The 23,477-nt window shown below is 36.5% G+C and overlaps 1 long non-coding RNA gene across 1 annotated transcript in view; it reads right to left on the bottom strand.

Annotated features, from left to right (window-relative positions):
- Positions 1–1,474: 1,474 nt before the first annotated feature.
- LOC145673838 (uncharacterized) overlaps positions 1,475–23,477 on the bottom strand; it is a 30,202-nt gene continuing 8,199 nt past the window's right edge. Inside the window, exons 2-4 of the long non-coding RNA XR_014128830.1 lie at positions 20,368–20,441; positions 6,965–7,098; positions 1,475–1,644 (exon numbers count right to left, since the gene is read on the bottom strand). This is a non-coding gene — a long non-coding RNA (uncharacterized LOC145673838). The remainder of the gene's footprint in view (positions 1,645–6,964; positions 7,099–20,367; positions 20,442–23,477) is intronic.

Below are 23,477 nucleotides of genomic sequence, written 5' to 3'. Positions count from 1 at the left end.
TGCAATTCTTTTAGAAAAGCGTCTACTCTTTCGAGCAAATATTCCAGGATGAAGTTAGATATGAGTTTTTCCCAGAAAATTAGTTTCAACAACTATACCAAAGAACACTGACTCCCTCAATATCATCATTGAGAACACCACATTTTGCATCCAGTATCAGTAAAGAAATCAACCCTATTTCATAAATTCAGTAATTGAACAATGGACCTAAATCGATTTTTCCCTGACTTTCCCTGACAAATCTGCCATTTCCCTGACTTCACCTGTTACATTTTTACTTCCCTAACGTTTCCCTGACTTCCACTTATTTTCCAGAATGTGGACACTCTGGTAAAGATTTTGAATGTATTACTGTTTCATAGAAAAAATTGTGCCATATGATATTTGCCGTTGCGTGAGTACGTATTGCTTATTTGTCTTCCCATGGACTTGAGAAAGCTACAGGAATTGCGTTTTAATTGCAATTCAAAGCAATTAATATTGCAATTGCATATTTCTTTAAATATCATAGCGTATGTTTGAGGTAATTACTGTATTTCATTTTCTAACATAAGAGTAAAAACATTCATTTAATGGCATGTGTGGAATTAAAAGTATAATTCCCAGTTTCAGTATAACTTCTGCAAAACAAGTGTCATTATTCATTACTATGATTAATATTATCCCTTCTATTTATTTCTTTTGCAAATTTATTAAATAATGTGATCACACATTTTTCTAGACAGAATTTTAAGATGTTCATGCGCAAGAACTCAAATCTCTTCTTACACTTTCGTTGTTTGAGTATATAAAGGACTAGTACTTACCTGTATTGCTCTTATGAACTTACTTTATAAAATGGAAATATGATGTACAGCATTTTAAGTGAAAAAAGGTAGTATCCTATTAGTTACACAACCTTTCAGATATACAATTGTTCAGATCATGTCTTGCCCCCCCCCCCCCGCCACTTCTAATGTCCAACCGCCGCCACTGGCCAAGTGTGTGGTTATTTGTGCAAAGGGGCACATGACAGTACCCGTTCCTCAGCTGTGTAACTGTAACCACTCAACGGCCATGGTATCAGAACTGAAAAGCTTTTCTTCTTTTTTAAAACCACTGATGGTTATAAAAGTAGGTTTGCCTCGGACACATATTCCTGTAGACTACAAATATAAAACTGCTTTATGTGTACCTCGCAAGGGCGGTTTTTTGTTGTAATTAAAACTAAATTATCCACGTGTTAATGCTTCCTATGTCTTGGTGCCATAATGGCTGAACTCTGACCTCACACTTAAATGCTACAAGTGGCCTTGAAGTCAGGAATAGCAGACCACACGGTGCTATCTATAACCATGAAAACACTGTTACCAACAACAAAACTAAAACTATATTCACATCGTTCTCTGTGATACTCAAACCTTGTATATATTCAAAAGAATTGAAATAACCAAATATTTTATTTAATTTTATTTATTATTTAACATGTTTTTCTTATTGTGTTATGGACACAAGTTTTGATTTATATTTATATAAAACGTATACTTTAAAATCAGTCACATTTTTGCTATTCAGAGATTAGTGTAGTTCTCAGTAGAATCTCCTTAATCAGTTGTAGTAAAATATTTTACATGAGCCTTGAATCACTGAGAAATGAAGAATACCCTGTAGGAAAAGAAATGCGTAATTAGTAAATATGTTATAACTATAATACAAAGTATTAATATATAATGGTTTACAGCATAAACAAATGCATTTTACAAACATAAATAAGTTCTAAAAACTGTGATCAATGCGGTAATATTGGCATAATTTCACTTCTTTCGGCAATTTACACACGATCATAATATGAAATGCTCTCGGTAGTAAATGCGAACTCAACAAAAGTTTCTTACAACCTACGCTAGGAATTATATTCAAATGTTCGAGAAGTATTCGTGTCTACAGTCGACCTTATTTGTCTTTCCCTTAAAAATATATTCAAAATAAATGGATAATTATTTTGACTGTTCAGAATGCATTTTTCAGAAACAAGCGTTGTTGGGTTCTCCCTTGCTACTCGGAACGTCTCTTCCATCATATATAGTTTAAAAATATCCATTAAAAACTGAACATCTACGATGGTGGTTCGTACGTGATTTTGAGACTGTTCAAGGGTATGCCACAAAGAACGCAACTTTTGAAATTCCCACCATTTTTGTTCTAGTAAGTTGGCAGCACTGAACGTTATACGATTTTCAGTTGTTTTCGTTCTGGTTAATAGTCACGGAGTTCCGAATAACACATGATAGTCATCTGTTTTCTGTACTGTGTTCTTCACGACGGAACAGAGTATTGTCATAATGAAAACTTATTATAAATATGGGTAATGTTGTGCAGAAACAGTTCGCTAAGTCTGTGTAATGTTTGGTCCCCTTAACATAGTGCACGGAATAAGTCCACTGTGATGAGACTGTTTACTAAATTTGAGAAAACCGGTTCTATTGTTGACGTTAAATCGTGGGGACGTCCTCGTGTTAGTCGTTCTGCGGAAAACATCTTCATTGTGAGTGATAATGTTGACATAAGTCTGGTGAAATATATTCACCGACGTTCACAACAATTGAATATTTCCAGAACCAGCATGCAATGAATTTTGAAAGAACAGATGCAAGCAGTATAACTTTCAGAGCTGCCAACTTACTAGAACAGAAACGGCGAGCATGTCAAAAATTGTATTCTTTATGGGACATCCTTTATTTTTATTCAACATCGGTTTGAACAAAACAAGTTACAAAGATTGTGTTGTAGTGTTAATATTTATAGTGTTCCCTTTGGAATAAAATATTCGTTGTTATCAAAATATGTGTACCGACGTAGAGTGAGTGGTGGCTGCTACATGACAAAAGGAAATCTCATGAAAAGCCGTAACTAAAATTCTTACTTCAGGAATAGTACTTTTTAAAGCACAGAGTACTTTTTAAAGTACATTTCAAATGACTTAGATTGTGGAATGAACACTAGTTTAGGTACTCTCTACTTAAAACTTGCTTCATTGTGGTATATTGCAGATACAGGCAAGAATACTCCTAACCTCAATTCTCTCTCTCTCAGATAATTATCAAAATAACGGAAATTCATGAAGAAATTGCAACATAATCAATGACTATGGCGTGAGGCCAGAAATAATCAATGGCGTTCAACAATGTTGAAGTATGGAAATTGTTCAAGGAATTGAATTTTTTTATAGTATCATAAAAACACGCCTAAACAACCCCAGCAGTGAGAATCGGCGCCTTGCCATCTTGGAAAATTGCGTTGTTGGCCGGAAACATCATCTGGACCATAGCTTCCACTTGCTCATCTAGAGTATCTACATAATCACTGATGTGATGCGTTTTCTTAGCCTAAGCATACCAGAAACGAGGCACGGAATACCAGGAAGCGAGTGCCCACAATAGTACAGAGTCACCGAAATTTTACACTGTAAAGAGAAGACAGTTTTGAGCGTAAGCTTCATTAAGTATCCGTTATACACTAGCACGGCATATTGATAGAATAACCGTGAAAGAGGATGTTCTCAGTAATCAGCGATCCACCTGATGTTCTCAGTACCATTTTTCGCGTTACAGCATCTTTGACCGTGATCTACGATTTGGAAATTGCAACCCGATCGCGGATGTTTAGGTTGTGGACATTAAATTCTTCTATAAAATATAAACCTTTAAACTTTACCCGTAGGGCCTATGCATAAATTGTTTGTTGTTGGACTTCACGTAAATTGGTTTAAATTTGTTTAATACTCCTTGTTGTATGATCATATTACACACATACGTTATCATTGTCACCGGTTAGGATTGTTTTTACGCTAAGAAGCTACATTTTATACTACATCAAGTGAGAGAAGCGTCTTGTAACTTAGTTTGTAACTACCAATTCCATCAAAAATATATATCGTGTTCTCTGTGCAACATTATGTGCTAAGCGGATTGAATAGGAAAACATAAATGGTTTTCGCTTATAAGTACCCAGGTAAATCACTGTCAGATAAACGTTGTATTCAGGATACATGAGATACGTGAATGTGCCTAACGGTATATTGAGTGCATGATAGCCTAGCCAAACCGATCAGCAGTAAAACCAGGAAACTGTGAGCAAACAAACAAAGCCTCGCCCCGCATACTCAACGGAAAGGAAACTAGACAAAATCTCCTCTATTTTCTGATCGTAATACAGTTATCTCTTACTCTGTTCGAGCTAATAAGAGAACGTGCACATAGTCCTTAAACCCTAGATGAACTTCGAATACTATCCGTAGTATCACCATGGATGAAAGCAGATAGTATCAACCCACACGCTGCAACGGGACCGCTCTTACACCTAATAAGAAAAAACAACTATGTTACCAGATTATTATTGCAATAATAGTAGTAATATAGTTATTATTATTCAGACTTGTGCTACTACTTTGCTTCCATCAGGTAGGGTGAAAGGTGATAATATCGTGATATATATAACACTGTGATATGATATATTAGTAGCTGTTACGACATCACTCTGCATGGAGTTGAGAGGTTTACACGTTCCCTATTATCTCCAAGATGTGGCTCTGCAGTCACTCTGATTGCACCAGGAAAGCTGGCGCAACACAATAAGGGGAGGTCAGGAAAGAAAAATATGGTATTTTGTTCTCATTTAAGAAGGACACTACCGTTCGAAAACGTTACACTCCAGTCTTCGAATGGCGTTGTCACCAGAAAGCATATTATCCAAGAATTCTGAAATCCTAGATTGTTTCTTCTCAGTGGAATACAGACGAAACCTGGCATTGTCTGTAAGAAACATTTTTTAACCGAAAAAAAAAAAACAATGAATTGGAACATCTTGGATGTCCTCATCTAAAGTCGGTACTTTCTTTGCAAGGTAGTGGTATGAAGGTGATGTTCATTGTGATGTACAACATGAATGGAGTTATCTTGAACCATTTTTTACGATACGAACAGCCTAGTACTGAAAATTCCTGCAAATTCATTTGCTGACAACGATGTCCATCATCTTGCATAACGATGCCAGGTGTCACAAACAACTAACAATGACCAAGATCTCCTGCGTAAATTGCAATGGCGCCTAAATGAACATCCACCTTATTTCCAAGATATGAGTCTATGTAATTATGTGTGTTCACCAAATGAAAGAAGGAAATCTTAGGAAACGTAACGACACAAGAAAAGTCATTCTTGGTGCCTGAATGTTGTCCCTGTGAAACATCGACAAAGATGGATGTATACTGACGGAGTAGGACGCCTTCTACAGGTCTGGTAGAATGTCCTAGACATGGTGGACGATTACATTAGATTAATGTTCTTAATATTTACTCATGTATCTAAGTTACGTAATAATTATAAGTGTTGCTACTTTTTTCATGCAGTTCTTGTAATATCTTTTATCTGCTTTCCCATATAAAGAACTTTAAACATCTTGACAGGTAAGATAAATCACTTAAAGCATCTATGAGATTGTGATACCCGATATTTGGGATCAATGATTTAGACTAGTGTAAGGAGAGTTTTATGGTAGAAAGTTCGTGTGGTGTTACCGATGCAGTATGTAGGTGTGCTTCATGAAGTGAGAGCGCTAAACACCTTCCAAAAGTGTTCACATGAGCAGTGTGTATTAGAATGTTTATTACCCCCCATACATACATACACTGTTATTCATTTCAACAGTATATATATATATGTAATACGTTCCTGAGTATACTTAATAGTACAATCCAAATTTAAATATAAATCTAACAGAGAAGTTTATTCCTCACTATTCCTCATGAACAACATTAATGGGAACTTTAATGACATTCTTAATTAGTAAATGTTGTTGTCAACGTACGTTGACTCTGTGAAAAATTAGGGGTTATCAGCCTCTCATGCTCGAGTAGTAAGCCCGTTATAACGAAAATAAATCCAAAATGAACGCACAATTAGGTTTACTAGCTCAGTTTATTAAACCATTAACCTTGAAGGATATGAACCTCTACACGCAAAGTACTGTAGTGACCACGAGAGCTCGTGAAGCCTGGACTCTACACCAACCATAGAATTGCTTTACCTCACGTGTGATACATCGGAAGAATTTGACACGATTCGCGCAGCTGCCTTAAAACACACAATTGAGGGAACGTGAAACAACAGAAATGCTTCAACAATGCTGCCAAACTTAGAGGATATGGCGAAAGAGCATTTAAAAAACTATTTAAAGAGACATTAAGAGAGATAAAATGCATTTAAAGAGACAAAAACAGCATTTAAAGAACTATTTAAAGAGACATTAAAAGAGACAAAAAGCATTTACAAAGACAAAAACAGCATTTAAAGAACTATTTAAAGAGACATTAAGAGAGACAAAAAGCATTTAAAGAGACAAAAACAGCATTTAAAGAACTATTTAAAGAGACATTAAGAAAGAGAAAAAGCATTTAAAGAGACAAAAACAGCATTTAAAGAATTATATTAAATAACACGAACACTAAGAATTATCCGAATTAAACTGTAGCAATAATAATAGCAAAATTTACTGGCAATCCGACAACACTGAACACTGCATGTTCTCCGTACAGCACGAGAGACGACACTGACAAAATTTCATGAATGGGGGTTTACGGTCGGAACACACCCTCACGTTCTGTTGGGTGCTGGAATTGGTAGATCTAAGTCCAGCTTCACGACTCCTCGCGATCACTATAGGAGAATTACCCAAGGATCTTATCTTCTCCGTACCGTCAGAAGACTGAAGAAATCAACAATTAAATATGGCAGCATTGATGGTGAAACAAGAACATTGATGCTGGAGTTTGCAGGTAAATTCACAGCTACTAGCACACTGCCCGTTTCTCCCTTCTCTACCTACCTTTTATTATTTCTTTTTGTCAATGCTCCAAAATGACTGCTGCAACTAATTTACACTCACTACATTGACACAAATGGTGTAGAATTTATATTAAATCACTCACCTGTTTGCAAAATCTACATCTTGTCGTTGGACTATCCATAATGCCAGTGATCATGAGGTGGTCCATAATACGATGGTCCATAGTAACCGTGGCCTTTATATTTATAGTACGGTGGCAAATACACAGTTTTCACGCTAAAAATTAAGAATAAAAATAAATTCAATTTTACGGTTGTACTGTACATTCAGTGTCAAATTGACAGTTAAAATTTTCCAAATTCAATTGCATATTTATGTATAACACTTGTAACATATTCAGAAAGCCACTTTTCATTATTATTATTATTATTATTATTATTATTATTATTATTATTATTATTATTATTATTATTATTATTATTTGTTCTGTTGGTTTGGTTTACTAGTTGGTTTAATTCGAATACCTTAAAGTTACGAATTTCGTTTCTTATTTGTCTTCTATTGAGGCATGATGGGAAATTGGTGGATGCCATCCAATTTTCCCCAATGCTTCACTTCACCCTGTTGTCTACTGAGTTGTACTTTCATTTCTTCCTGTAGTGTACTAAAAACAATTACCCGTTTCGCTGAGTTAAATTAAGAAAAAATAGTATACAATATGTTCCGTTAATCAGTCACTTTTTACTGTTACTAAAGCGCTCTTTGATGTCGGTCATTTTCGATGAGTTTTATATATCTCCCTCCCTTCCCCATCAGAAGTGCCATTGTTCATCTCAGCGACCCCTATGAATTCAAAACTAATATTTCGATCATTTTTAAATGTCTCTCCCCTCCCAAACCTTTAAGTTACAACGTCCAAGTGATATGACTAAAACCATCTCAGATTTAAACTTTATCTCCGTTGTATATTTGATCGAGATCGGTCCGGTGGTTCAAGAGTTAAATTTAATTTCTTTTTATATATCTCCCACCTCCTACCCCCTCCCCTAAGAACTACCGTCAAAGTGAAAAGATAAAAAAAACATCTCAGGCCCCAACCTCATTTATGTGAAAAATCTGATCGAGATTGATTGTTTGGTTCAAGAGTTATTAAGTGTTATTTGTTTTTTTAACTCATCGCTCTCCTCTTCCGTAAGTTATATATTCAAAGTGAATAAATAAATAAATAAATAAATACCATCCTAGGCCCGAACCAAATCTATGTTGAAAATTTGATCGAGATCGGTTGGGTGGTTCAAGAGTTAAGTTTTATTTATTTTTGTATATAAATATCACCCTCACTCCCCACCCTTAGATCCTACTGTCAAAGTGAATATATATACTTTCCAGGCCTGAACCTTATTTATGTTGAAAGTTTGATCGAGATTTGTCGGGTGGTTCAAGAGTTATTAAGTTTTATTTATTTTTATAGATCTCTCCCCTCACCCTCCCCTAAGTTTTACCTTAAAAGTGATATGATAAAAACCACTCCAGGTCCAAACTTCATCTATGTTGAAAATTTGGTTAAGACCGTTCTGGAGGTTTAAGCGTGATGAAGTCACAAAGACAGTCGCTTTTATTTTCATTTTTTTTCTACTTATAACTCCCCCTCCCCTCCCCTACGTTGCACCTTAAAAGTGAAATGACGAAAACATCCCAGGCCAAAACCTTATCTATGTTGAAAGTTTGATCGAGATCGGTAGGAGGGTTCAAGAGTTATTAAGTTTTATTCGTTTAAATGTATTTCTCCTTATCCCCACCCCTAACATCAACTACCAAAGCGAAATGATAAAGAAAACTTTCCAGGTTCAAACCTCATCTATGTTGAAAATTTGATCGAGATCGTTCGGGTGGTTCGAGAGTTATTAACTCACGAACATAGTCACTTTTATTTTTATATACAGAGTGTAGCATAAATGCATGTCGGAAAGTGACGAGGTGATTGCGGAATTCCAAATAAGTAAAAATGTTTCTATAAACATTTGTCCGATGCCGCTTCGTTTCCGAGATACAGGGTGTTCAAATGTGGAGTCCGTCCAATGGCTCATTATGAGGAAGTGTGTGGAAATATTCAATATTACAGGAATAATACAATCAAGTAGAAACACATTTACACTAACACAGGGAATGAAATTAGTCAACATCTAATGTTATTGAGTTGTCAGTGTTGCCAACCTGGTACAAAGTCTTATGAACTGTTGTTTACTAGTGAGTCGTTAATTGACTTCACACTTGGACTCCTTGTCTTTCGAAAACGAAGCAAAACCAGTCCCATGTGGGAACCTCTTGATGTCAGCAATCATATGCTAACGTGTGGACGTCTAGTGTTATTAGAAAACATAACACTTTGTACCAGGTTGACAACACTGACAACACAATAACCTCAAATGTAGATTAGTTCATTCTCTATGTTAATGTAAATGTGTTTGCAGAGGCATGATTCCACTTGATTGTATTATTGCTGTAATATTCAACATTTCCACTCACTTTCCTGTAGTGAGCTATAGGAGCGATTCCACATTTGAACACCCTGTATCTCGAAAACGAAGCGGCATCAGACCCATGTTCATAGGAACACTTTTAATTATTTAGATGTCCGCAATCACCTCGTCACTTTTGGCCTGTTCGTGCACTTATGTTACACCCTATATATTCATTTAGTATATCTCCCCTCCTCCCCCTCCCCCATGTTGCACCGTTAAAGTGAAATGACAAAAGACACCCCATGCACGAACCTCACCTATGTTGAATATTTGATCGAGATTGGTCATTTGGTTCAAGAGTTATTAAGTTTTATTTATTTTTATAATTCCCCTCCATCCCCTACCTTAATTTCTATCGTCAAAGCGAATAGCTAAAAGCACTCCCAGGCCAGAACCGCTTCTACGTCAAAAATTTGATCGAGATCGGTCGGGCGGTTCAAGAGATTAAGAGTCACAAACATAGTCAATTTCAATTTTATAATATATAGGGTGTTTCAAAAGAATATCGACAACGTTTGGGAGGTGATTCGTCACATCAAGGTTGAACAAAATGTGTAGACCAACCTGGGTACACAAATGCTTCATTTGGAGTTACAGGCTGCTCCAAAACTATGGGACCTACCGTAGTCGGGTCAAGACTTCACTTAGGAACTAGTACCGTATATGCCCTATCCAAATATCCAAGTTTCAGGATCCTGCGGTACTTCCGCAGCAAGTTTTATAGAGATAGTTGGTAAGTACTTCAAACTGTATGCTATCCAAGCTCCCTCTATAAAAATTGTTTAGTGAATACTTTAGGATTATGAAGCATGTATTTTTGGATTGCGCACAAATATATTAGTTAGTTGTCGCTGTTGTTTTCAAACACCCTGTACATATTCCCATTTCTTTTTTGTCCATTCGATTATTATGGCATGTCCTTACGCAAATAGGTTCAATATGATCTGAGCTGTTGTATAAGCGCGTCCATGTGTTATTTCAATACTAACAAGGAAAGGACTTCGGAAAGACTTTTATATACCGTTTTCGATTTCCTTATTCGGGTGAGTCAAAAATGATGTTCCTGATTCCGTTAATTTATTATTGGAACATTAATGAGATATTCTTGCCAATATAACTTTTTTCTGAGATATAATCTCAAAAAGTTGTTCTCTCTTTCTATTGCAGAGGCATAGTTACAAAGACGTTCAGCAGAAGGCCGTTTAGTCAATTTGAGCAATATGGATTCTACAGACAGAGAACGTTCTGTGTGCTTGATTTTCATGTAAGTTTGGAGTGTAAGATCAACGCCATTTCTGTGGAAAATTTAAGGTATTTTGCCGCCGCTTGCTATAACTGTGGTTGAATTGCGTGAGCGTATCACTTCAGCTATGGCCTATATCGACCCTGAGATGCTAGGAACAGTTTGGCAGGAACTTGATTATAGACTAAATGTGTGTAGTGTAACTCGTGGATTGCATATTGAACATTTATAATATGTTAGAAAAAAAAATTGAGTTGATTAAGATGGTGAACAGTGTGCGTAATCTCTGTTTACAAACGTGTTATTAGAAGAAAAAAATCGTTGAAATTGGGAACATCATATTGACTCACCTTACACATATATATATATACATGTAAATATAAATAAATATAAATATAAATATAAATATAAATATAAATATAAATATAAATATAAATATAAATATTAGATATTGTTTCGTCAAAAAAGGAAAATACGTAAAGTTCGTCATTTTGACTGATTATTATTCATGTATCTGCGTATATCTTTTTTTATTTATTTATTTATTTAATTAATTATTTGGATCTTCTCAATAAAAATTTAAAGCTGAGATCTTTAGGCTTCTACTTTCTGAAAACAAGCTACACCTTTGCAAAATAGATTAAAAACGCATTGTTTCCAATTCAGAAGTTAGTGTTTAACACCAGATATATTTGACTACTTTGAAACAGAGATGGGCATTATTGCTATCCCTAATTCACCTTCACCCTCAGTTGACTCCCTCACCCTCACCCTCAGTTGACTCCCTCACAGTCACTCTCAGCCACCCTCACCCTCAGTCTATTGTCTCACCCTCAGCCACCTTCATACTCAATCGACTCCCTCACCCTCATCTACCAAAATGAGGGCGAGTGAGGCTGAGGGCGTCCCTCTTGAGGGCAAAAATGAGTGAGGGCGCCTATCTTTGCTTTGAATGTATCGTTGGTCCTCGAATTGTATAATTCATCTAGATATGTGACCGTTAATATTAACGAGGCTTGTCATTTATATACAGTATACGTTCGTTGAGTTTGCTCACTTACACTAGTGGTAGGTTATGAGGTTGGAGAGAAAAAATTGGTGACAGAGTTGACTATCTCCAATATCAATCAGTATTATGTTTTCGCATGATTTTCATACGGAAAAATCTCGTATCTTCAAAAAAAAATTTTGTGCATTTATATTATCTGAAGATTAGAGCCTATATATCTTGCATGTCTAATTGATTAACCAAACCAACCCTTCCATGTCAACCGAAAAACAAAATAATAATAATAATGTTTTCATTACGCCTATATCTGTAAATTAAAATTTCTCAGATATCCTTTAATAATCTCAACAACCAGACTCTTGACATGATATAAAATGCACATGGTCCACTCTCGCATTGACTCTTCAGATTACATCTTACCAATTCTAATTGTAAAATTATCCTTTGAATTTAACCCTTATCCGGGCAACCGGGCCCTCTCAGGCCCAGTAGCTTCATTTTTCTAAAATTTCTCAATAACCATACATATTTCGAAGACATAAAATACTGAATTCTTCTATCTTTCGTCGAAGTTAAAATCATGAACATATCGAGTTGGTGAAGCTTTTTTTTTTTTTTAATATGAAAATCTTTTCCTGACGTAACCGGGCAACCGGGGCCTAGGAGGCCCCGTATAACTTTAGTGAAATTCCTGTCAAATATTAGATCAAATTGTCACATAATTATATATTGAACACGTGACTATTGCAACCTTTAGTCGGAACAGTATGCGGCAACAACAGACATTGAATTTTGAGTGTTCTGCACTTAAAATATATACTGGGCCTGACAGGCCCCGGTTGCCCGTTTACGTTACAAAAATGTCTGGACCGGATAAGGGTTAAATACTAACTCAATTATTTTCTAATAACTTCGTCTATTATATATTAACAAATACAATAGCTGTGCTCAGTATGTTAACATTACAGCTGGAATACAGAAATTTAAGAAGAAACTTCGTAAGTGCTACTTTTTAAAATTTGCACGACCCAAGGAGTTATTATCGTGCATTTGATTGTAGAATAAAGATCCTTTTTATCTCTTCTATATTACTGTAAGATTGAAAATTTAAGGAAGGCAAAGTTACAAACATGCATACTCTGTCGTTTAAAAGCATCAACCTTTAACACGACAGGGCCAGCGGTGCCAGATCTAGCATAATGATGCTAGATCTAGCATAATTTGCATGTCTTTAGCATCTAGCATCTTGCTTTTAGCATCCTGCCCAAATCTAGCATAATTTCAGCAAGTTTATCAGAAAGCTGCAAAATCTGGAGACGGAAAAGAAGTTGGTCGTGGGAAGAAAAAGAACGGGAGAAATGTATCCTCTCCCATTGATTCATACAGTCATTAAACCATACAGTCTTATTGTTCGAAGCAAGTTTGAAACGGAAAGAGATCATCCCTTTTCCGATGCCTTTAGGGAAGGAGAGTGGGATTAAAAACAATTTAGTGTTTCTGAAAATGAGTTAAAAAACGAGTTTTTTAAGTGACAGCTTAAAACTGTTAATGGAATTGACGCATCACAAGAAAATTAGCCATAGTCAAAAATGAAAAAAAAAATCAGAAGGTACAAAAAACCTCGTTCCCAGAAGTTTTAATGTTTATGTTGTAACTTCAATTTTGTTTAAATTAGTTTTTTTTTTTTTTTGATAAATTAGGAACAAAAAACGAAAAAATAGAAAGGTCTTTCTACATCCTGAGTTGTTATTTTTAATTTTAGAGATTTTTTTTCTTTAAAAACTCCTGAATTAGTAATTATGAGAATCTAGCATAATTTCGATCAGGTTTTGGAATAATTCCAAGCTGTGAGTCTGGCAACGCTGGAGAGGACACATGATAACGGTATCTCTCCAGTGACAATATGCCCACAAGTGCTCGGAGAAAGAAAGATGACGAATTCGGTTGCCCGCGCATACTCCACAGGGAGATTGTTTGTCTCTATGATGTCAGTCGCTACTATTCACAAATTCATATGATGTTTATTAACTACTTATCTTCAAATAATACATGTCACAATTTCACAACAATCTGACGTTCAGTTCACAAGTTACAGTGGTTTTAGTGACACAACTCTTGTAATATTCAAAAACAATGGAAAAAAATCTGAACTTCGTGTGTTGATAAAGCGTTGCTTTTTAACAGGAAAGAATACCGTTCAAGCAAAGCAATGGCTTGACGAATGTTATTCGCACTCTGCTCCATCGAGACGAATGATAGAGAAGTGGTTTGCTGATTCTAAACGCGGCCGTTCAAACATCGATTTTGCTGAATGCTCTGGTTGCCCAAATTCGGCAGTTGTTTCAGAAAATATAAGAAGAAAAGCCCACAAAATATTTTTAGTTGATCGTAAAGTTGCGTGAGATATCACAAGGCAGTGTGTCCATAATTTTGAATGAACACTTGTCCATGAGAAAGTTCTGTTCAAAGTGGGTACCGCGTTTGCTCATAGTCGAGCAAGAACAACAATGCGTCTATTATGAGCGCTGTTTGGACCTGTTTCAGTGCAGTGAAAAGGATTTTTCATGCGGTACGTGACAATGGGTGAAACATGGATCCATCACTACACTCTAGAGGCAAATCGGCAGTCAGCTGAGTGTACAGCAACAGCGAAATCCGCCCAAAGGGACCAAAAACACAAATGTCACCTGGTAAGAGGTTTCGCCTCCCTATTTTGGGATGTATTTTATTAATCAATTACCTTGAGAAAGGAAGAACTACCAATAACGATTATTATTTGGCGTTATTGGTGCATTTGAAGGAAAAAATTGCCAAGAAATGACCCTAAATAAAGAAGGAAGAGGTGCTCTATCACCAAGACAATGCACTGTGTCACAAGTCGATCGCAGCAACGGCAAACTTGGACGCATTGCACGTTGAATTGCTTTCGCACCCACCGTACTCTCCGGTCAGCAACTACTGCCTGTTTGCACACTTTCAAAAAATTCTCCAGGGAAACAGATTTGGCTCCAATAAAGAAGTGGTTGCCGAAACTGAAGCCTATTTTCAGGCCAAAGATAAATCGTTCTAGGTATCGAAATGTTAGAGAAGAAAGTATCGTATCGACAAAAAGTATCGATAAAAATATCGAAAAAAGTATCGATAAAAAACTATCGAAATGTTAGAGAAGCGTTGGAATGAATGTATGACTCTTGGAGGAGACTATGTTGATGAATAAAGTTGAATTTTGCCTAAAAGTTGTTGTTTTATTAGTCATTCTACGAACTTATTAAGTGATGTGTTATGTACGGTACGTAGTTTGAGGTCAACGCTTCGTAAACCAAGTGTTCAGGAAACATTTAGTCGACCAATCAGATTCTTCGCGAATGCTGCACTGGAGACTTTTTTTTTCTTTAACACACGGGGCCTTATGCAGAGTCCTTTTGAAGCGCGATTAGTGCCATACTAAAGAGTTCGACTAACATAAGTCTCCTGCAGTAGTCAGTGTTTTAGTATGATGCTAATCACACGTCGAAACGACTCTGCATAAGGCGGACGTAGTTTAAGTTCAGCGTTCTGTGATTTACGATTGCTTGTGCCACATCACTAGTGAATAAGATTATAACAGTTTACATTTGAAAAAAAAAAATAATAATTGCATCGTAAATGTTGAAATCGAACAGGCTATAGTGATTATAGAAATACACTCAAGATTTTAAATTTAACTTCACAGTTTCGACTCATTCTCAGATCATTTTTTTTTTCACTGATTTGTATTTTCCATCAATGTTGGGATTTTAATTATCCGAAAATGCTCTTAAAAAACTTGTATATATATTCAATATGATTACATAATACTAGTAGAACTTGCAACTTATTTATACGAATTTGTAACTAAAGACTTTAAGCAAAAGAAATAAATAATGATTTCTATGGAAGAAACATAAACTTCACATTTACATTCGTTTTTCGAAAAGAAAAAGAAAGAAGAAAATACCTTGAAATTTTACAGTTCCTAATTGCCAAATATTTCAATGTAAAAATTCCGATAGGTCTATAGGGCTAGCATAAATGATTCATTTATTTTGAAAAGGCCACATTTTGAAAAGTATTTACACGTACACGCATGAAAGATGTATGAAAAGAACCACAAACTCACCAAGCTTATACACTTTCTACAAATGTTCAATATGTGCCCCTTTTCTGGGTCAGCACGATACTCGAGCTCAATCCATACATTTTGTCAACTGTCTGCATTGCAGCACTGATGCGTTCTTTGAGCTCCACTAAGGATTGCGGTAGGGAAGGTACGTAAACAAAATTCTTAACGCATTCCGGCAGGAAGAAGTTGCAGGGCGTTAAATCAGGAGATATGAGAGGCCAAGGGAACAAAGTTAGGTTCTCTCACCAACACATCCAACCCAGCGATGCAGAAGTTCATTAAGGATTGCGGTAGATGGGGTATGAAAACAAGGTCATTAACGTATCTCCAGAGTAAGAAGTCGCAGGGTGTTAAATCAGGAGATCTGGGAGGCCAGGGGAAGAAAACTAGATCATTCTCACCAATACGCCCAATCCAGCGATGCGAAAGTTCATCGTTTATGTAGTCACGAACTGGGATGTGCCAATGACAGGTGCCAAACTCTACGCAATATAAACTTGGTGAGTTTGTGATTCTTTTCATGTATCTTTTATATGTGTACGTGTAATACTTTTGAGAGTACAGCCTTCTTTAAAACGAGTGAATCATTTATGGTAACCCTATATTATAGTTTCATGAGGAGCGTCACAACAAGGGAGGCTTAACACCATCCGAGTTCTGGCAAACTAGAACCTAACAAATACATCAGAGTTTCGTCAATGTAGTAAATATTGAGAATCTCTCACGTTTGTGACACCCATATTGAGGTCCATGACGGGAGTGATATAGTCGTTGTGTTTCAATAGGTCCTGACACCAAAATAGTATATTTAATCCAGCAGTTAAAGAGAAACGAGTAACAATAATGCATTAAGTAATAATTGTAATAATAACTGCTCTAAAAATAAGTTTTCTAGAGTTAACGTCAATAAACGTATAAGCAATGAATTCTGGATAATGTTCTCGATCAGGGGGTTTCAGGTTCGAAACTTGCATCCGACTATCATGACAAGGGTTTCTCTAGTGTTTTTTCCCTCGATCGAACCAGGGAAACGTTGCAATAGTACCTTCAATGCTGTGGCTGATTCCTTGGAAAAGTATTACCATGTTGTACTACTAATTGCAAAATATCTTCATCAACCGTATTACAACCATACTAGCAGGAAAAATAACGTTTTAAGGAGATTTCAGCGTCTCCTAAATACCTAATCTAAAAGATAAATACACCAGGGTGGCTCAAAAGTAGGCATACAACCCGGCATTGATCAATTATAACATTCTAGTTTATAGGTTTATTTGCATCGGCTCTTCCGAGCTTAAGATGTAAGTAAAAACACATTAAGAACAACTAATAAAGAAACTAAGTCTACCTGATGGATAACAATAAGAAATGATATAAAATGCAGTACGGTAGGGCTATTGTACCTTTACCTACTTTTTGGCCACCCTGTACCAAGCCAGGGCGCATAGACCAACTTTGTTATGAGTAAAGATATAAGAAGTGTAGACAGACAAATTTCTTGGAAATAGTAGTTTTCAATCCAAAACAGTGGATTTTTTTTTTCAATCTCACCAGCCGTTTGAGCTCCACACTGATAGGGCATCTTCTGTTAAGTGAAAAAACAACGTTGTCATTACAACAGGCTTTTCCCTTGAGCACCCAATATACCAACAATACAGCATTGTTGGAAACGGATTCGAGGTTTCTAAAGTTCCCTCACACATACCATCTGTGAATTTTTTTCGTTCCCTTGCGTTTTGTTTGAACAGGCTACTGAACTGTTTGAACATAGTTGTTTTTTTTTTCAGACAACATATGTCGCCCTAAAGTTAATTCACACATTGCTTGCCGTTCCCCTGCCATTCCCCAATAGTGTCGCCTTGCAGAGAAACCACCTCGATCATGACTTAACGTCCGTCATGCTTTGGCTTTGCTCGAAGTACTCGAAGCAACACGAAGTTTATCCCTCTTTCCAACAAATATTGGAAATTATGTAGAAAGCTGCAGCGACAAGGCACGGCTTGATATGTATGAATGGTCGCCGCCGTGGCACGGAATTAGCGTGACAGATAATGGCATGAGCACGATAAAGTATGTGTAAATCAGTCTTTACCAGAGTGGAGCCCAAATGGCTTGTACAACTGGAAGAAATATGACATTTTACATAAAAATCACCTATTTCCTATTTTCTTCTCGTCCCATTTTGTCATGTCTTCACGTAACGGAGTAAACCTATGACCGCAGATTTTTGATACACCGGATACAGGGTGTACGAAAAGTAATGGTAAAAAATGAAACCTCAGGTTCCTGACACTAACACAAGGGAAAAAGTGTATATGATCTATCGTCCGGAAGTGGACAGGGGTGGAGCTAGACAGCTTCGAATGTGAATTGAATTAAATTGAATTTCTCTCTATTTCAGCGGGCGAGGTTCAGCCGCAGGCTGCTCTGCCGCCTAACCCTTGTTATTATTACAAAGGAAAGAAAAAAAACAAAGACACAAATAAAATACAAGATACAATGTGGGGGGGGAAGGAATTTTACACTTAGGGAAAAGAACTTGCTGACTTACAAAACCACATTGAAGATGCATGTGAACAGTTACGGAACACACTGGAAGTGATGGAATGCATTCGAAACTCACTATTAGCACGTCGCATAGACGTGGGAGAACAGCACTTTGAACATCTTCTGTAGGTACGTTTATTGTTAGCACGTATGACCTAATAGTTCGTAGTGCTAATCTGTGTAAGATACTACGTTACAAATAAAGTACGTTGTTGTCTATTCTGCCTGTTACTTCATTACATTACAAGACTGGTTATACTTATTTTATTTCTACCTTCAATCTGCAAGTTTTTATCTGGTATACCAATTTCCATTGCCCCCTGATATACAACCATGCTAAGTGGTTTTATCTTTCACTCCCATTGTAGATGTATGTGCAATCGTTTTTTAACTTCTCTTTTTCTTTTTTCCATCTTTACTTCACCTTTTCAATACCCCTGCAGTACAACGGTGAATCCCTAAAAGACATACGGGGAATCTCTTGTGCAGTTATGTAACATGCGTTTAACATATGAAGTCACAATGATCTTTATGTATTTATGACCCCTTTTCCTAGCTCCTACCATTATTCCGCTGGCAGGTGTGACGTTCCTTTCCCCCCACATTCGAAGCTGTCTAACTCCGCCCCTGTCCACTTCCGGATTATAGGTCATATAAACTTTTTCCTTGTTTTGGTGCCAGAAATCTGTGGTTTCGTTTATTTTACCATTACTTTTGGGACACCTTGTATATATTCGAGTAGAATGTTTTCAAATAAATTAATTATTTGATTTCACCATTGCATTTAATTACTTTCCCATTAGCTTTTAGCTGTAGTCTTGTAGAAAATTTTATATATTACTAGCTGAAATACCCATTCTTCGCATGGGTCAGACAAAATATCTATGTAAATAAATTGAGCAACGAAAAAAATATATTGGTCATTTTCTACTACTTTTCCATGTCTCGGTAACCCCTCCCCCCCCCCCCAGGTGACCTCCTGGTTCGAATATTTTAAAAAAAAAACGCTTCGTCTTGATCTGGGTTCTAGACCAAGGTATCCCTGACCAATATTTGGTAACTCTGGGCCCACTCGTCTACTTCCCAGGCCGCACACAGACACACAAACAAAATCTTATTTTTTATACTAGCTGAACCTGCGCTCTCTACACAGTGCATCATTCTCATATGAGCATGAATCTCCTTGTCATTCGTCTCAATATCTGTACATGCCCCTTTACAGACACAAGTGAAAGACGTCTTAATATAAATCGGCAAGAGGTACCATAAAAGAAAGATTTTTTATGATTTTTTTTCAATATCTCTCACCGTTTGCAAGATTTAGCCTACTTCTGGTTGGAGTTTTTAATTGATCTATGATCAGTGTTTTCTTTCTTCTTGCATGCAGTATATATTAAGCAAATACATTACATACACAATTAATTATGTCAGTGATATATGGTGTTCATTTGGCAAAACACTCCAAACAATAAAGATTCATCTTAGACTGGAGAAGTGGTTGTCCTTCATTTTTCATTATTATATAGCCATGAAACAAACACCTGGCACGATATACAACCCCCATACAACTATGTTGTGTTGGAATGTATAGCTCATAGGATACTTTTTTAAATTACTACTTTAAAAATAATACAATAGTACTTTTTACAATAAATGACTTTTATTACATAGGATACTTTACTTTTTTTTAAAATTTCAAAGTTTCCAGTGTACCCCTAAAAAAATGTAAAAAGAAATAACGACAAGGTTTTTTTTAATATTAATGTAGAACTGAAGGATCTACACAAAATTTGGAATCGATCAGCTAAAACAGCAAATTTCTAGCACTTTTGATTTTGGAGATCTCATTGTCGAAAAGATTGGAGACAAACATAAACATATAAATCTACCATTTCAATATAAAGAGTACATTTTAAAAGAAAGTTTCTGCACAGAACTCTAGATCTTCGCTAAATTAGACAAGCACGACATAATATTGTTCAGTAGATAGTAATATAATTATTCTCTAAGATTTTTAAATTACTGTGTTATTTCGGAAATATATCGCTTATACGTGTTGATTTATGGCAAACATTATACTTACAATTTCTTCACAAATATTGGGATAAAAAGAGCATCTACATCCAGAGTTAGAAAACCCACAAGAAAAAGTGTCAGCTGAAAAGAAAATATAACATAATAATATCAAAATATGCAGTTAATATTGTTGGAAATATACATTAAAATGTACATTTTTATATAGTCAAAAATAAAATTTCACGTTGACTTTAAAATTTTGCTTCATATTGTGAAACCACGGTAGATTCTAAAATTTATAGAGTTCCAGCCTGCCGCTGCCTATGGATCTATTACATTTGGTTGTTGTTGAGACACCGAATATATATCATGTAATATTTCTATACTAGGGAACAATGTTAATGGCATTTGAAGGCGTCGCGACGCTCCGAGTTTCCTTTCAACGCTGTTAGCAAATGAGAAGGCTGCAGTGTAGCTTCGTCTTCTGTCGTCTTCTTGCCTGCTGGCACCTCAAAATGGAGACATTTGTTATTGATTTATGACCCTGTTACCTGAAAATCAATGTTGCCACATCCCTCTGTTGTCGCTTTCTTTTATCTTCATTCATTGCTTTTAAAAAATGCTGAATTTTGTTCAGTTTATGAAAGGTTACGGAAGCACGGCAACATTGAAGAGAATGGCAGCACACGTGCTGCCTAAGATCAGCCCTGGTTTGTGTGCGGGGAAATGGATAGTGGTTGGGGCAAGAGATCTCTAAGTTTGTCTCCAACAGTAGTCCGTCTCCTTAGCCACAGTCCTTTAGCACACGATAATGTCGAGCCACAGTCTTCGTTTTATTAACCTAGCTCACACTCTTTAGCCCTCTTACCATTTTTGCTCTACTGGGATTTGAGATTGAAGTAACAAGTGTCAGACTTATACCAGTTTCGGTTTTAATAGAGGGACAAAAGTGGAGGTGCAACATACTCTCGAGATGCTCAAAACACACATATCTTGCTAATATTAGTTTGATGTTTGTAGACAGATGCACATAGTCGTTCTAGTTATGCGCAGTTCAGAAGTCAAAAATTCTTATTATTCAACTTTATACAACACCCAATATTGTAAAATTTTGTCCTTTTAGGGTAGAGCTAAAAAGGTGGTACACAGAAATTTGGACTCACACAACCTTTTATTATAAGAGTTTCTTCTTGTATATAATAGTAATAAGTATTACAGATGAAATATAATTTGCTCTAGGTATCTTGGTGGTGAATTTCTAGAAACCCAATGACCAAGCGTCTTAGGGCAACAGAAACCAAGGGTCTTGCGGCCCAGATGAAGATATTTATCTCTCAGAGACAAGGCGTCCTAGAGAGGGTGCTAAACCGAGAGACCAGGCGTCCTAGGGAGTGGTGAGCTGTTTGCAGTGATCAGGGGTCCTTGTAATAGGATTTTTCAGAGACCAGGCGTTCTAGAGAGTGGTAAAGATAAAGGAGCTTTCAGAGACAAGGTGTCGTAGAGACAGTAGCGTATTTAGGAGGGTGGCTTCCGGGCTTAAGCCCTCCCCCGAAATCTTACTTAGTATAGTAAAGTAAATGAAATATCTTGCAGAATTTTCACATTTTCAGGCAAAGCCCCCCCCCCGAAAGTTAGCAAAGCCCCTCCCGAAACAAAATCGTAAATACGCCACTGCGTAGAGAGTTGTAAGGATAAAGGAGTTCTCAGAGACCAGGCGTCCTAGAAAGTACTGAGAATAAAGAAACTCTCAGAGACAAAGTGTCCTAGAGAGTACTAAGGATCAGAGTTGGCGTGGGTCAATGAAAACTTGACCCACGACCCACCGTGACCCACTCTGACCCACCATGACCCACCACCCACGGTGACCCACTCTGACCCACCACCCACCATGAACCACTCTCATCCACGTTGACCTACTCTGACTCACCAAAATCCATCGTCATCAACTCTGAACACGATCCACGGCCTCTTCTGAACTGACTAAAGAGTTTACACTTGTAATAAAACAAGACTGTGAAATTGTCACTAATCGGAGTTTGAATTTCTAGTCAATCGCTCAAACACCACTCTGTTACAATAACGGTGGATCTGACCTTTACGATATAAAATGGTAAAGTGTCTGTCAGTGAGGAAATTGAAACAGTTCAAGGTGGGGGGGGGGGAATTAGTGTGTGCCTAAAATATACTTGTACTAAGAGAGTATTCTTTGAAGTGTTAAGTTTTGAATGCATTCCACAGGAAACTTCTATTCGCAGGAACATATCCCTGTACAATATGGAAAAGGTTATGGTTTCTCAGTTCACAGTATTTTTCTCACAAAAGACTTGAAAAATCAGTTGTTCATAGAGTATAAAGGTGATCGGGTACCCTATGTGAGAGCATCTCCATAAAGTATGATCATAATTGTAATTTGTGTAATCACTAAAACACCACGTTAAATTTAAGTTACAAATATGCATAATTGCAATTATTATGAATATTTATTCAAAAGTAGTTCACCTAAAGCAAAGAAGAGAGTTACTAAAAAGTAGGTACAAATTTGAATAACACAAATAAGCCATTACTAATACAAGTATACATTTTCCGTAACTCGTAATTGTCCACCTTAAAACAAATCTGAAATCGGATTTATTTCCTGTTGGTAAATCATCCACAGTGGAATGATGTCCATCCTTCAGCCAAGAAATGACTAGCTCGTCTACTTTGAGTTTGTCTAGCGGTGGGCCATTAACATTGATGAGCAACAAGTTAGACAATGTTTGAGCACTTAATCTATTTCTAATATCAGTCATCTGTAAATTCATAAGGGGAAATCCCCGTTCGCACTCTGTCGTGGAAATTGATAATACATCTACCCGATTTCTGCAACTTCTCATCGACAATCTACTTGTTAGACTTAATTCTGATAACGATTTTTCTCGGTCAGTTTGAAATACTCAGCAAGAAGTATCATCTCTCTATCACCATACAACATCTTTTCCATATCGACCATGTTAGTTGGCAATGTCGAATCATGGGGAACAGAAACTTCATCTACCACGCCTTTGATAGGGAATCTTGTGAATAAATTATCAATTAAAGCCTGATAAACTGATGATTTCTTATTTGTTTATAAATTTAATTTTTGTAATTACACATGAAGGTTTGATACCATTACCAAGTTCCCTTCCGTCTAGA

Source organism: Thermobia domestica, chromosome 17 (assembly GCF_964235325.1).
Source record: "Thermobia domestica chromosome 17, izTheDome1.hap1.1, whole genome shotgun sequence".
Taxonomy (NCBI): domain Eukaryota; kingdom Metazoa; phylum Arthropoda; class Insecta; order Zygentoma; family Lepismatidae; genus Thermobia; species Thermobia domestica.
The sequence above is the reverse complement of the archived record's forward strand: the minus strand, read 5'-3'. Positions and strand labels throughout refer to the sequence as shown.